We start from the raw sequence: 15,917 nt of genomic DNA on the forward strand, positions 1-15,917 counted from the left end.
CCCCGGATGAGAGTCCAACTCAGAAAAGAAATAGATTAATAGGGATTTAGCTATGTTGGAGTCTTGAGTCGGTCCTTGAGGGACTTCCTCACGAAGTACCGACAGGGGTACGAGGTGAAAACGTGGTAGTCAGGTGAAAGTTAAGAGACAAAGTAGTGGAGGAGACCTGGCAAGTGGTGAAGTGGACCTAGTGTGTAAAAGTGTTTTGGGCAGAGAAGGGGTTTACATGGGTTGAAAAAGACGCTTTCTGGTAAAGGGTGTAACAAAAACTTGCGAGTAAAGTAAGGGTAGGGAGGAAGATGAAGAATTCTGGTATATGACCTTGAAAGTAAATATGGAGCTGAAACAGAAAATCAGTCTATGAGAAGGGAAAGGAGGGAATGAGGCTGAGGGGCAGACACGAGGGGCGCTGATGGAGGCTATGCACTGAAAGTGTGAGTGTGGAGGTTTGGGTGGAGGAGTAGTGCAGCCTGATGTTTAGGTACGAAGGAACAAATCACTAAAAGGAATGTGTTTGGGGCAGAAAAACAGTGAATTAGGTAAGTGTTCAGCTAGGTCGGAAGTAAAACCTGGAAAAGATTTAGGGAGGGAATGATTTTTTCCAACATACTGTGTCCAATACCATCTTTGATAATGGATTCTTTAAGTGAGTATTTCTTATTTTGAGCACTGAATTCGGAGGCTGGTAATATGTTGGAAATGTTTGGGGGAATCTGTGCTCAGCTTCTTCCTTCACTACATTCACTAATGATGGCTGGTAGATTACAATATGCGACGTTGCACCATAATTAGATTTTTTTGTGGTCCTTCTAAGAAACACTTCTGTCTTTCGAATCAAAGTATTACAGCTTCGTCGACAGAAAGCAGTTCTCTTCCCTTAAAAACGCTGTACAGGTAAGTAGTGTGGTTTGCTCATTTGAAACCAAGACATGATAATATGGTCACATGCTAAAAGCCCACTTATGCATTCTAAAAACTGTCACCCCAAAACCTTTCTCATTTTGATATATCTCAATGTTACGAAGTATACCTTATTATTTGTTAAGCCTTAGGATACAAATCAATAAAAATAAAAGCAATGTAAACACTCAAATAACAAACCTTCGTGTGCACCAAAACAAAAATATATGTGCAATGTATTTTACTATAGCTCAGTGTGGGTAGGCAAGCTGACATCTTGGCAGTATTGCGTTCTGTTATTTGTCAGTAGAAAAGGCTTACATTCAAGTTTAAGTAAGGCAGAAGTAGGTTCCTCCTCACCTCAGTCTACCAATAGGTTGTTTCGGCTGCAAAACCTGCTGGGGCGCCCGGTGGGGGAGATCTCCTTGGGATACCGCCTGATGAGCTTGGGGGGCGGTCTGCTGCGGCACATCAGCCCCGCCACCCCGCAGGAGAAGGCGGGGGGGGTCGCCTACACTGACCAAGCCAAGGCCTCACGTCGAATCCTCACAGCAGGACCCGACCCCGGAGTCAGAGCAGGACCCTTCCTACAAACCCACATCCAGGTCTATGATTCAGCCCGAAGGCCCAGTGATTCCAGTTGCTGCTAAGGAGAAGAGGGAGGCTGTGTCGGTGCCAGCGCTTCCAGAGAGCGGGTCTATAGAGCCCAACAGCAGGTCGGATGCTGGGATGTCGCCTGGAACTCCTCGGAAGAAGTATACCGCCTTAGCATCCACTCAGACTGAGCCAAAGCGTTGCGCCCGAGAAGCTCCTGACATGAAGGAACTAGAGATAGAAGCCAATATCTTTTGCCCGCCTCCGATGTACTGCACCAATCTACCTACAGAACAGCCTCCTGTCCGCAGCCTGCGTCGAGAAGAGCTTCCGCGCTTAGAGCTGCACGACGAGCTGTCATCGGAGGACGAGATAAGTGTACACAGACCAGTCCAGGACCCCCCAAAGACCAAACCTAGCCAAAGAACAGCAGCAGCGGGTGCCCCGACATTGCCAGCAGGCTTGGGCAGCTGCCTTTGCTCAGTGCCCTCCTGCTGGAGCTGTCTCTTCTGAACAGCGACTCCTCCGGCCCGCAGAGTCAGTATCCTTGTATCCATCCTCAGCTGGCCTGGCTGTACCGGCCTACCGAACAACCCTCCGCGTCCCCTACCACTCTAGACAAAGGTAGGCAGAGGTCACCAACCCCCAAGCTGAAAAGGAACCGATCGGACATGTCTGTGGCTACTGCGACCCCGCCGCCTTCTCCAGCACAAGCCGTGAGCATGCACATCCCGAAACCGGACGTTCTGGAGCATCACGCCTGTCGTGGAGCGGGCCTTCACACAGAGTGGCCGCACCCAGAGGTGCAGTGGTGACGCGGGGGTCCCATGCCTGAGGGAGAGCCCCGCGAAGGCTGCAGAAGTCAGGAGTGGCGCTGATGCGGTGAGTGGGGCTTAGTTGTACTGGGGGTGGTGCCGGCGGGGGTGTGTGTGGTGTGTGTGTGTGCGCACGCGCATGTGTCTCTGTGTGTGTGCGCCCATGTGTATGTTTGTGTGCGTGCGCTTGTGTGTGTGTGTGTGTGGGTGCGTGCGTGTCTGTGTGTGTGCGCTTGTGTGTGTGTGTGTGTGTGCATGCATGTAACGCAAAGTGAAAGCAGTGGGGGGTGTGGCTGTGTGTGTGTGTGTTGGCCGTTACTGCTTGCGAGAAGTGCAAGAGGCTTGCAAAGGAGACAGGAGATGGGCACAGCGCGTAACTGTACGTGGTGAAAGTGCGCGTTCACCGATCCGATCTGCAGCCTGCGCGTGACCATCTCCTGTCTCCCCTTTTTAGGCAACTTGAAAGCAGAGTCGACAACTATAGGTCTCGCAGGCGACAGCGCTTTCGCGCTGTATCGCCAGGTGCGAGACCTAAAAATTTACTTCTTTAACAAGCAGAAGTGTTTAACCAGGGGTGGTGCTGGCATTGGGGCATTGCCCGATCATTATTTTGATCCCCTGCTCTCCCCCCCCCAGTAAATGTATTATAAACCTTTAAAGTGAGCTTCTGACTGCAGCATAAATGAAGTGATCAAGCAAGGAGCGCTCCAGCCGAGTCCTGAAAAAGCCAAGCTGCCAGTGCACCTGAGGGGGCGAGTCTTACAATTGCAACAAAATTGCCAGCCTCAGTTCGGTGTGAGCACCGCTATAGTAGCCCCCAGCACACTTGCACTGCAGCCTGAGACCTAGTGCGCATGCCGGCCTGGGATTCACCTTATTTCAAAGTTGCTAGTCTGTCCCATTTTTAGGTCTCGCATAGCGTTGCAGAGCCTGCGCTGCCAGCTTTGCGAGACATGCTGTATTAGGGTATTTTTTAGAAGTGTTGTGGAAGTCCCGAACATATTTTTCATTGGCAGGCATCATCATCCATGGTAAATGCTGGCTTCCCATTGAGGTTGAGGCTTCTTAATCCCTCCTTGTTACCACCCTGTCTCCTTTTGGAACTGCCCATCAGGACTGGGTCTTTTACTTGTAGTCTTACACGGTGTAGTTGGTGAGCACTATTTTCTTTCAGGTGCACACTACTCAGCAGTGGCGCTGCTTCCCCCATCGGTGACTGGCTGCGGCCTTGTCGCTCGCTTGCCGGAGGTGCGCTCCCTCTTCCGGCTGCACACGCTGCGAAGAGGCACGCTTACTTCAAATCAAGACCCACTACGTGGAGCAGACCATGGTACAGTCGTTTTGGCAGTGAAGAGGCCCCTGCGACTGCCACGTTTTATCTGTTTTTGCATGCAAGGGCAAACGTTTAAGGGAACATGCGTCTTGTGGTGTTTGTTAATACAAAACAAGCAGCTGAGACGAACTGTAATGAAGCAGATGTCAATGGGATCTGTGCAATTATGTGTTGTGTGTAGCTCTATTATGGAAGCCGCCTTCAATGCTGCTCCAAAAAAAGCTAGCACTGTAAGGCTGCCAGCCAGGTATATGTGCAGATCGCCAGCGGGAAGCTGGCCTGACATGGACGGGAACTGGGAAAGATATCCAAACGTGCTTGGCTGTGTGAAGGAGGGTAGAGCTGGGGTAGAATCAAATGTCAGCCACGTGACGGACCGTGCCCCATACCCGGACTTTTCACAGGCCAGTCACCCTTGGCTGCCATGCCCACAGGCAACTCTCTGCTGACTTTCATATTATGGGTGGCGTATCACCCGGATATAAAGTGGTGCCGACTTTCTTTTGTTTGGCATGCCCCAGCGTGCTCGTTCAACCTTTTTTTCTCCCCCATCCTGCTTCGCATTAAGAGCCCTCCCACTCCACTTGGTATTCTTGTTCATGTAAGCAGAGGGGTGGGTCCGGTCCCTGCCACAGCTTCAGGAGGAGTCCTCAAAATACACACTAGGACGCTGCCCTCCTCCAGGGCAGCCAAGGCTGCCTCCCATCCATGCTGGCGCCGCAGCTACTTGGCACGGCGGGCGTCACCATAAACACTCTGCTATGTCCCCAACTACGGCATATTCGCATCTTCCCCAAACCTACATCTTGGCTGTGTAAGGCAGCCTTTTCTGCGTCTGTAAAATATTGTGATATATTCTTGGAGCTATACATAACCTGTTTAATTTATCCAATATTAATGTTCAGTAAGCACTGCCCTTTTTGCTGTAGTACAGACGGTTCCAACATATTATTTTTCCTATTCGTATTTGCGGTATCAAGTGTTTTTTTCAAAGGCACAACACGCCTTTACTGATTTCACCCGCATACCAACTTGTAGGTAACAAATGCCAGCTTGTCAGTAAAATGCTAACAAGGTGGTAACCACAGAGGAAACTGGGAATTATTTTACCTAAAAGGAAGGGGATGTGCGTGTTACGTTCTCCATAGCAAGGTGGATTAACTGCATGGAAACCACGGTTTGTTCATCTAACCTGTTTTTACAGCATTGCTGTGGCAAAAAAGTGTTGCAGCTGGACATGACACCTGTTTAACCTATTTACTTACGATTTGGGTACACTTGTTCAGGTTGTAGGAATAGCCATTTCCAAAATTGAGCTATATTTTATTCCAGGCTGGATTTCAGGTCAGAAATATCGTCTATAACTTATTTAGTGCTACTTTTGTGTTCTTTACTGGAGAAACCTTTAAATATGGGAGGAGGGACCCCTGACCATATAGTTCTAAGGGTATCACTGGTTCCAAAAAGTGGTGAACATACTGAGGAACGAGGCTGACAAGTTATTTACACAGTTGTGTAACCTCAAGGAAACTTGTAATGTATTGTTAAGGAGCTCTTCAAAAGCCACCTACGCAGTATGTTATGGTCCAAAAAACATACCAAGCCTAGGGTGGCCAATACTTTAAACCACCCTAGGTATACTTTGGGTGGCCTCGCTAGCCTAAGCTGCTGTCATGTTTTAAATTACAACACGGTGGGACACCGTTGAGGTTAAGAAGATTGACACTGGTTAGTGTCTATTCTGCTATCCTGAACAGTTTAACATTACTTATAACATGTTTTCCAGGTACTACATGTCCGCTGCGTACAAAAATCAACTAAAGAACCTAAATCAACTCATTCCTATTTTGGGGAATGTCCCACACATGCTCACGCCTGTAAACAGGTTAAAACAAAACATCAGCACCACATACTGATCACACGGTGCCCAAGATCACACATACAGTTAGAATCTGTACTGCTCTGGATTGCTAGGAGGCAAGTTGCTTTTGCTATGCTCTAAAGAGATAAGGTGTATCACTTGTGTGTTGTGGTCCACCAAACTGTAGCTCAGTCGACTTAGGCAGCCAATGCACAAATATGCCTTAAGGTCACAAGTTTGAGTCCTGACTGGTTCACTTTTCTCTTGCTCTAATTCCGTTAATGCTGATAACTTGAGGACTGTTAAGTTGTGTAATAATTATAATGCTTCTTATTGGCACCTAGAGAGGATCTGATTTTGTTTCTTAAGTGTGCTAAATAACCGTTGTAATCAATATTATATGACATAAAATTCTTATAAGCTTTCAATCTTTCTATACATTACTGTATGCTGTTTCTGGGGGCGTGGCTTGGAGGCCAAAGACGAAAGTCGCGTGAGCGAGAGCTCCGCCTGAGGACCCGAATTTATCCCGTAAAAAGGCTACACTGAACCCCCCCTGACGCCACCGCAGAGTGTGTAGCAGAGGGTGACTGCACAGTTGTGGTTTTGCTGCCGAGTTGTGCGGGATTACGGCGCTGCTGGGGATATCTCGGCCCTGGAAGACGGAGCGAGGCAACAGCAAAATGGCGGCGATGTGGAGCTGAGCGACCCAGAGCTGGCTTCGGGGATGGATGCCTCGTCCCAGAGGGGGTGCTGAATGCGCTACGTGCTGGAGGAGCGGGCAGATCAAAGAGCCCTGGTTTGGTCGTCAGGGGCACATCAGGAACGGAGCGGGCGGCAGCGGCCCCCATCGGACGGAGCTGACCCGGAGGGCCGGTGCTGCGCTTCTGGAGGCATCTCAGCCTCTTGAGACTGCGTAAAGTGCGGCGCTACGTGAGGGACGGCAGACATGGCCGGAGCAGGAGCACAACGGACCCTGACCTCGCGCTGGTGAGTGGGGCGTGGCGAGATTGGGGCCTGCGGTCTGTGGAGGTGGGCGCGGGACCCCGGGATTGTTGCGGTCTGCAAGCTGGTGCCTGGGAGGGGGAGGGCTAGGCTGCATCCGTAAGCCCTCAGTCGGAGTGCTACAGGGGAGAGTCATCCGTTGACGGCATGCCTGCACCTGATAACTCCCTCACCAAAGATCCAGACACCGCCAAAACCAACCTCCAGGAAGGAATGAAAGACGTCGCAGAATGGATGAAGCTCAGTCGTCTAAAGCTGAACTCAGACAAAATGGAGGCCCTCATCCTCGGACAATCCCCATCCGCCTGGGACGACTCCTGTTGGCCCACAGCACTGGGCTCCGCGCCAACACCCACGGACCATGCACGCAACCTGGGATTCATCCTGGACTCCTCCCTCACGATGACCAAGCATGTCAATGCCGTCTCGTCATCGTGCTGCAACACCATGCGCCTGCTCCGAAAAATCTTCCAATGGATCCCCACCGAAACAAGAAAAACCGTCACCCAGGCCTCGTCACCAGCCGACTGGACTACGGAAACGCCCTATACGCAGGAACCACAGCCAAACTCGACTCCAACTCATACAGAAAGCCTCCGCACGACTCATTCTCAATATCCCTCGCCACAGCCACATATCCGCCGACCTGAGAAACCTGCTCTGGCTAACCCGTCTGCAAGAGGATCACGTTCAGGCTCCTCACCCATGCACACAAAGCGCTACACGACAAGGGCCCCGAATACCTCAACAACCGCCTCTCGTTCTACATCTTCACCCGCCACTTCCGCTCCGCCAGCCTCGCCCTGGCCACCATCCCACGAATTCGCAGAACCACCACCGGAGGAAGATCCTTCTCCTACCTGGCAGCCAAGACATGGAACTCCCTCCCCGCGCACCTACGACTGACCCAGGACCATCTCACCTTCAGAAGACACCTCAAAACCTGGCTGTTCGAGCAGTAGCGACTCCCCCCCTCCCTTCAGCGTCTTGAGACCCTCACGGGTGGGTAGCGCGCTCTATAAATGTATTGATTGATTGATTGATTGATTGATCTAGCGGCGTTGGATGGGCAGAACTAAGTGGCACAGGGCACCAAGGGACGGAGGGAGTCTGCAGGCCCAAGGCTGAGCTTCATAGGTGGATTTGTCTCCTGCGGAGGGAAGTCCCTTATGTAACAGGAGTGGATAGAGATTGTCTGAGGCCAGAGGCTCCCCCAGCCACTATTGATATCGGCCCCATACTCGGTGGGCAGAGCGGCTGCCTCCTGGAGCGGGAACACTGGGGCAATGGTAGGGTCTCCTCATCTGCGACGCTGGTGAGAGGGCCGAGGGAGAGATACTGAGGCTAGCGCACTGCACAGGAGCGGTGGTAACCTGAGGCGCGCTCCATTGGGGAATGAATATTATGACTATCAGAGTGGAGGGATAATATGACTACGAGCGAGGAATAGTGTTTATACACACCCCTGAATTCGACCAAGACAGCAGACGTGTGAGGGGGCAACTACATGGTGGAACCCCCAGTACGGGGTGTGATAGGGGAGGGTGTTGACCATTGGCTTCTTTATAGGGCTTGTGTATAACCCCCTGGGAGCAGACATGATATGTGCTGATGCCCCCCGGCATGGGGAAACTGAAAGGAAAAAGGAAGGAGCGCAGCAATTATCTGACAGCGAACCTCCTGGCCTAGTAGACCTGGACGCACACGTGGATCCTCAATACCCGGCCATGCAACAGCAATTTGCTAAAATTCTGGCAGCTATTGCGGACTCCCGCACGGCTCTACAACAAGATATAGCGCAGGTCGCCACGGGCCTTGGACTACTACGGGCAGACCAATCTAAATTGGTGGATAGAGTGAAAATGGTGGAAGGGACACTAGTGGAACCAGTGTAGAAGGCGCTGCAGGCAACGATGACAGGCGCTCTAGACCGTATCACGGCACTGGAGAAGCGTGCTGAAGATGCCGAAAGTAGAAATAGGTGGAATAACATAGTAGGACTGCCCGAAAAAGCAGAAGGGTCGGACATGGTGCGATATCTAGAGACTGGGTTGAAAACGGTAGTGGCACCACAGGGGCTATCAAGCTTTTATACCTGGGACCATGCAAACAGAGTGCCAGTAAGACCGCCGCAGCAGGGGCGCCCCCCGCGCCCTGTGGTGGCCTGCCTACAACATTTCCACAATAGGGATCTGCTGCTTCAAAAAGCTCGCTCTGATGGCCCCTTCCACGTCGGGAATAGCAAGGTTAACCTGTTCCAAGACTATACTTTTGAAATCTAAAGACGCCGCTCTTCCTTTTTGTTGGTCAAAAAGGAGCTGAGAGAAGAGGGGCTTCACTATTCACTGTTGTTTCCAGCTAAACTGAGGATAATTGTAGATGGCAAGACCTGCTTCTATGCAACCCCGGAAGAAGCATGGTCGTGGCTGGAATCCTGTAGAGCTGGAAAGGATGATCAGGGACGAGAGACCTGGGCAGCTCCTGAAGGGCTCCCTCAGCGCAAGTCACAGAGACTTCGGCAAAGGCGGCGAGGCCTCCGGAGGCCTTCCACTTCCCAAACTGAGATCGAGCGGCGGGGAGTATTAGATGCAGTGTCTGTATTCTCGGGTACCCAGGGGATGCACTCTCCGGAGGGCACTGGTTCAGAGAAAGATAATGACCATTCCGAGACTGAGGCCTCTGGGGAGGGCAGTGTTAAAATACCGTCGGTCACACCAATGACAGCAGATGGGCTACTGGACGAATGAAGGCGGAACTCAGGGAGCTTAATGTGGAGCTGATGGGGTTGGAGGGAGAGATGCTGGCCGCTACTGACGAAATGACACGCTACGATTGAATGAGGGGCGGGGGGAGGAGAGTACCTCCATGTTAGATAAGCTGAGATGGCTCTGCAATATTAGGAGAGGAACATTGAGGTTAACGCTTGCGATTAGGGGGAGGGAAATGCATGATGTATTCTTAGATCAATATGGTGGCCTGGTGTATAGAGGAGATCGACAGTATATTTCACTGTACGCCGATGATCTGTTGATGTTTCTGGAGAATGCAGGGGGGGAGCTGGAGGGAGCTGCAGGATTGCTGTCAGAATTTGGAGATATTTCGGGCTTATGGGTGAATTGGTCCAAGACATGTTTGTTCCAGGTGAGCTTGGGAGGAACACCACCCGTTGCGCCTAGGGAACTGAGATCGGAACCGACCTGCCTAGCATATCCAGGTGTATATATCTACCATGGGGTCAATGATATGCTGGAAGGAAATGTGGGGAGATGCGTACGAACGCTGAAGGGAAGCATGACCTTTTGGGCTACTCTCCTGCTGTCTGTAATGGGTCAGATAGCTTTATTAAAAATGGTGGCATTGCCTAGGCTGTAATATATTTTCAGAACACTGCCAATCTGGATACCTTGTTCGGTGTTTAAATCATTAAGATCTTTGATTGTAGGTTTCTTATGGGGGGGCTGGCAGACGAGTAGCCCGGCGACGCTGATCAGACCAAAGGCAGTGGGCGGATTAGCGGTTCCCTACTTTGAATTATATTACTTGGCAGCCCAACTACAGATATTGACACAGGCAGTGGTGAGAGAATTCAGGGGCCCTGAGCACCTGCGAGGTAAGGGTATACCACGCCATGTCATATCCTTTATAATCATGCAGCAAAAACTGGACATTAGGGATCTATCCATGGAGGAAAAGACGCTGAGGTTGTGCTGAAATCGCTCACAACGTAGAGCAGGAGTGCTGCACCTTTATGTGCCTAAAATCCCATTGGGGATGATTACTGCGCTGCCCCATGGTGGAGATTGGACGTCTCTACAGGATTGGGAACAGGCGGGGATTCAGGTACTTGGGGACCTCTATGAGGATGGGGTAATGTTGCCCTACCAAGCGCTGCAGGAGACCTAGGGGAGGTTATTTATTACATGTTGCGCTAGTATATGCACTACGAGCACAATGGAAAGAAGGGCTCGCAGAACCCAAAATAACACAGGCATGCCAATACACGATGATGGCAGCAGGGACCTTTAAGGCTGTCACATGTCTCTATGCCAGAATGCTGAATGAGGGACTACACTGAAGGCGAAATGGGAGGTAGGCATAGCCAAACCCATACCCGAGACAACATGGGAACAGATAGTGTGTAGAGCCTGGAAAAGCACAAGGAATGCACGATTTCAGCTAGTACACTTCTATATCCTACACAGGGCATATTTAACACCGGGTAGGATTAGGAAGCATTTTAAGGTGGACCACGCAGCATGCCCCCGATGCGCGAGTGAGGGGAGCAGAGTTGGAACACATGTTGTGGGAGTGTTCGAAACTAGGGGACTACTGGGAAGAAGTAGGGGACATATTGAACATAACCACAGAGCGCCAGTTAACTTTTGACAAAGCAACATGCATACTGCACTGGTTCCCTCACACAAGCAAGACCAAAGTAACTAGCAAATTCATAGACATGGGGTTACTGCTCGTGAAGAGGGAAATAACAAGACAATGGAAATCAAAAGAAGGCCCCAGTAGCAAGAGATGGAAATACACATTTTTTAAATGGGCAAGGAGCGAGAGTACAATCAGGTAAGCACGACGATTAAATAATGAAAAAGTGCTGGACTCAGCGAAGGCATGGGAAACGTTATTGCAATCTTAATCTGATCCCCTTGAAGGGGAAGAGGAGGCGTAGGGAAGTGGATCATACGAGAGCCCCTGGCGACAAAGGGTATACTGAGGAAGGAGTTTATTCATGGGACATGGGACTACCACAGGGGATTAGGCAACACACACCAGTGGGGAGGGGAGGGGGGGAGGCACTAGTGGGTGGGGTAAGCTTTACAGTGGAAGTTATTATATGTATCTTGAAGTCATTAGGGGATATGGTTAGATCATTTACGTACCATGATATGTCGTTGAGATGTTATTGAGTGATCCTGGGGATACAGATGGAGGGGAAATGATATACTAATCATAATGGAAGATGGAGAGGAATACTGAATACTGTATGCTGTCGATTTAAAACCAATAAAATATGTGTTAAAAAAAATACTGTATGCTGTTTCCTGACTATAGTTTAGAAGTGATCATATTAGTCATCTGTAAGAAGACATTATTACTCAACTGTAAGAAGCTTTAAGGCTGGCTTAAAAGTTAGCTGCCAACTTCCATTCTTCTTAAAATAGTGCAGCCCTCTTTTGCATCTCTTCGCAGACAAGCCTGTGATCTTATTGTACATACTTTAAGCCACACCCTTTAATCACTTACATCACATCTTTTTAAAAGGATTCATTTTAAAGCCCATCCCATCTCACTAAAAGAACTGCTCTCACGTCCTGGGATCCCATCTAGCCTTCTCTCTCCCTTACTCTTCCTGACCTTGCCTCCATGGCCGTCTGACTATCTGCAAGCAACAGAACAGAGCATGCTAATAAAAAAGCAAAAGTAAAAAACATTGTCATTGTTAACACCAACAGCTCTAAGTTTCACAAATGCGAGACCTATTGCATTGCAAATACTTGTTTGAATTGAACAACAGGAAGCCTGTCACTTTAGTGGGACAACACAGAAATAAAGATGGGCCTGGCCCTTGTAGGCCCCCCTGTGACTACGGCCATAGGAAAGGGGCTGCAAAGTGGAGAGGAGGATATGTTAATGGAAAGAAAGCAAGGGGAGGGGGTCCCCCCAGCCCCCTCACCCACTCACTTAGGGATTTCACCTCATAATCAAACCTCACCAGCAGTGGTGACCGTGTAAGACAGACAGAAATCCTAATGGTCTGTTGGCCACAGATAGACATAAAGACACCTTGAAGGTGACAGGCAGACATCTTGAAAGATGTCAGGGCCGCCTACAGGCATTTTAAAGGCTGTCTGTGCCAACACAAGAGAGACACCTTAAAAGTGACTGTCAGCAACAGGCAGACATCTTAAAGATAAGTGTAAGCCACAGAGAAACACACAGACACTTTAAATGTGACAGTCCGCCACAGAGAGACATGCATTCAACATAACCCGTTGACCGCGGTGCGAATTCCGCCGCGGTGTGGGTGAATTAATGAGTGGGCGTGTTTTGGATGGCCCCCAGCCGTCCTCCGCACACGCCCACTGTGATGTCGGATGGTTTCCGGCGGTCCAACGCATCCAACTGGTTAAAGGAGGCCATGCCAGCCACAGGAAGATGTCTTCAAAGATGACCTGCAATTCAAATGCAGTCATTTTGATGATGTTTTAGCTGCTTCAACTGCGCACGAGCAGCACGTTTACTATAAGCAGCTCAGTGTGATCCAAGTATGTGCCTGCCCATGAGAACGTGTGTTACTTACCACGTAGGGAATGGGCCTCGGCAGAGTTGGAAAGCGATTGCATCTGAATTTGAAGATGAACTGCAGCTTGTTGGAAAGGTGTGGTGCAGCGGCCAGGGCAGCTGACTTTGAAGCATGGGGTTCACGGTTCAATCCCCAGCTCTGGTGGCAGATCAGCTCAGTACTATGTGACTCTGGGCAGTAGCTCACTTAAATTCCACAATGGCCCCCAGAGCCTTGAGACCCCTAAGGGTGAGTAGTTTGTGCTTTACAAATACTGGATGAATGATGATGTGTACTGCTGTCTGCCTTGTGCTTGAAAAGCAGGCTTTATGACCTGCCAACACCTTTGTATTGAAATACGCTGTCTTCATGTGATATATACACACCCCGAGATCCTGGTGACTCGGTTTTGACAGTACAGCCTCATAATTAAGCTTTTAGACCCCCTGTGTTTTTTGTGTTATACATGTATGACCTGCCAGGCAGAGATCTCTCTGAGAATGCACAGAGATAGTGAGTTTGTTTGCCTTTTGTTTGGCCCGTGTGGTAGACCAAGCCTTGCAGTAGGCGAGGGTGAGAGGTCCCCAATCAAAGGTAACCATGTGAGCTTTATCTTAACCATCCAAAGGTTCTTTGAGTTTTACAGTTGACTCAAGAAATCATCTATCAGATTTAAGCTTAAAATATTCAGCCGTTCAGACTGATGAATAAAGCAGTACACTCGGTATAAACAGCTTTGCCTCATTTTGAAAATTGTGTGACTACCGCTGAGATAGGACAAGCAAAATTCCCTCCTATGTAGATTACTTGTTGGTGCACTTTAACGTATTTAAACACTGTTTGATGCACACACACAATAATGAAAATAGTCTTCTTGGAAAAGCTGAATAGACATCTTTTTCTCCTAGCAGGAGTTCTTCTCCCAGTAGTAAAGAACTCAGTTGCATTTTGCATAGTTCTGTTTTGTCAGATTATCCGCATTTTATTAAAATGTATTGCTAATGCATTATGCCAACCCAGTAACCCAGTTTTTTTCACTGGAGGTTTTCAGGAAATTGCTATTCGTATGTTTCCTGACAGCAGTGGCAGCTGGTGACATGAGTTTCTGTGATTATACTGAATAAGCAGCTACCTACATCATTATTATATGAAATCTGTTTCTTGATATCATAACTACACTTTCACATCTGCCTTATTAACCTCCTTGCTTTCCCAAATTTGCTTGAAAATGCACCATTTGGCCACTCTTTTTTCCAAAATGTTCTTGGAGGAGTACCCCTGAAACCCCTTATGCTTGCTCGATAGCCACAGGTCCCTCATCCCCAACTTTTACACCCCTCACTTTAAAATGTCTCCAGCCGCCACTGCATTTCACCTTAGAACATCTGATTATATAACTGGATTGAGAGGCATTTATTAAAAATAAACTAATTGGTAAGTCACATGCCATGTGTATGCAATAATATAAAGCTTAGTTTGTACGATGGATTAACATTATAATCTATTAAATCAAACACAAGAGGTTTTCATGCAGCGCACATCCTAAATTTGCATATATGATAAAATAACATTTTGTAATTCGTGCATTCAATTATCTTTAGTTTGGCAAAATTGACCATATAAGCGCACAGAGAATCGATCAAGAGCATGATTCTTTCAAATCAAGCAGCCTTGAACAAACAGTAATTAAATAAAGCCACAGTGCATAGATAAAAACACATAAGTCCTATCAAAAGGTATATAAAAATGGTGGATGTTCACAAAATAATATTAAAGCTGCATTGAGTTGCAAAGTCCAACAGTAGGCTTTGAAAATAGGCCCACTCCAAGCCATATTTCCTGTGTATGTAGAGAATGAAAATAATTGAAAGCGACTGTGGATATTTGAATCTGTACCTTTTGGATCACTGGGATAAGCAAGCCCTTAGATAATTATTTATAAAATCTGCAGAAAAAACACTAAGTGCCACAAAGTTTGGTCAGATGTTTCGCCACAAGGACAGCAGTGGATGGTGGTAACATGATTTTTACCAAGAGAGAAACACAGGGCCTCATTTACAAAAAAATGTCCCAGTGTGGCGCCGCAAGCCATTTTGCTGTGCTTAGCTACGTCATTTTAAATGCACACGCATATGTGTGCTTTCCCCTGTGCTGGCGCACATTTGGCTGCCATGAGCCAGCCCTGGCACCCTTGTGTCATGTTGCAAGGGGGCCTGCATTTCGGAAATGATTGTTTGTGTAGGAAGGAACACCGTCCTGCAAAAAAACAAACATTGATTGCATTTTCCTCTTTTTATGCATGCTGCGGAATGCAACACGCACAGAAATAATAGAAAGAGGAAACAGTGAGGAGAAATTAAAGTATCTCCTTGTTGCACCACTCATACACCTCCCCTGGGGAGGCGTAGGATTCTGACCCATTCCAAGCTTTACAAAACTTTGTAAATATGAAAATGTGTAGGGTTCCATGGCTGTTGCGTGGGAACACCGACACAAACACCCATGGCATTACCCTGCGTGAAAGGGGCCCATATTAACAAGGCCATGAAAAATTACTCAGAGTGACTTTACGTGGCCTTGAAAATATGGGAAGGCACACAAATAGTGATGCACCGGTGGCAGCATGGCCTTGTAAATGAGGGCCAGAGTTTGAATCTGAGCCCATGTAGAATCTGGTGAGAAGTGACATCTCTCAGGGGTGATTAACCCATTCTGAATTTGGCTCAATCCCAGGAAACTTTTGGATCAACACATAACTTCTAAGGGCATCCAAGGTGGATGTTGGCAGATCCCTATCCCTGGCCCGCTTCTTCAAAAAGGTTTCCTTTACCCACAACTTATCATCCTCCTATATACGCTAGCTTTCCCATAAACCAGAGAGGTTTATCTGAATATACTTAAACCAGGGTATCGGAGCTCTCAAGGCACACGCCAAGCAATCCTCAATTAGATCTCTCTTGAGGGAGGCCTGAACGTTACACCAGATAGAGCACCAATGTAACAGCCAATTTTATACAGTCTTCTTCCACATATTCTAAACCGAGATCCTCATGCACCATGACATTATGATTGCTAGGAGTAACCCTCAATAACCTACGAGGCACCCTATTTTCG

Source organism: Lissotriton vulgaris, chromosome 7 (genome assembly GCF_964263255.1).
Source record: "Lissotriton vulgaris chromosome 7, aLisVul1.2, whole genome shotgun sequence".
NCBI classification, from domain to species: Eukaryota; Metazoa; Chordata; class Amphibia; order Caudata; family Salamandridae; genus Lissotriton; species Lissotriton vulgaris.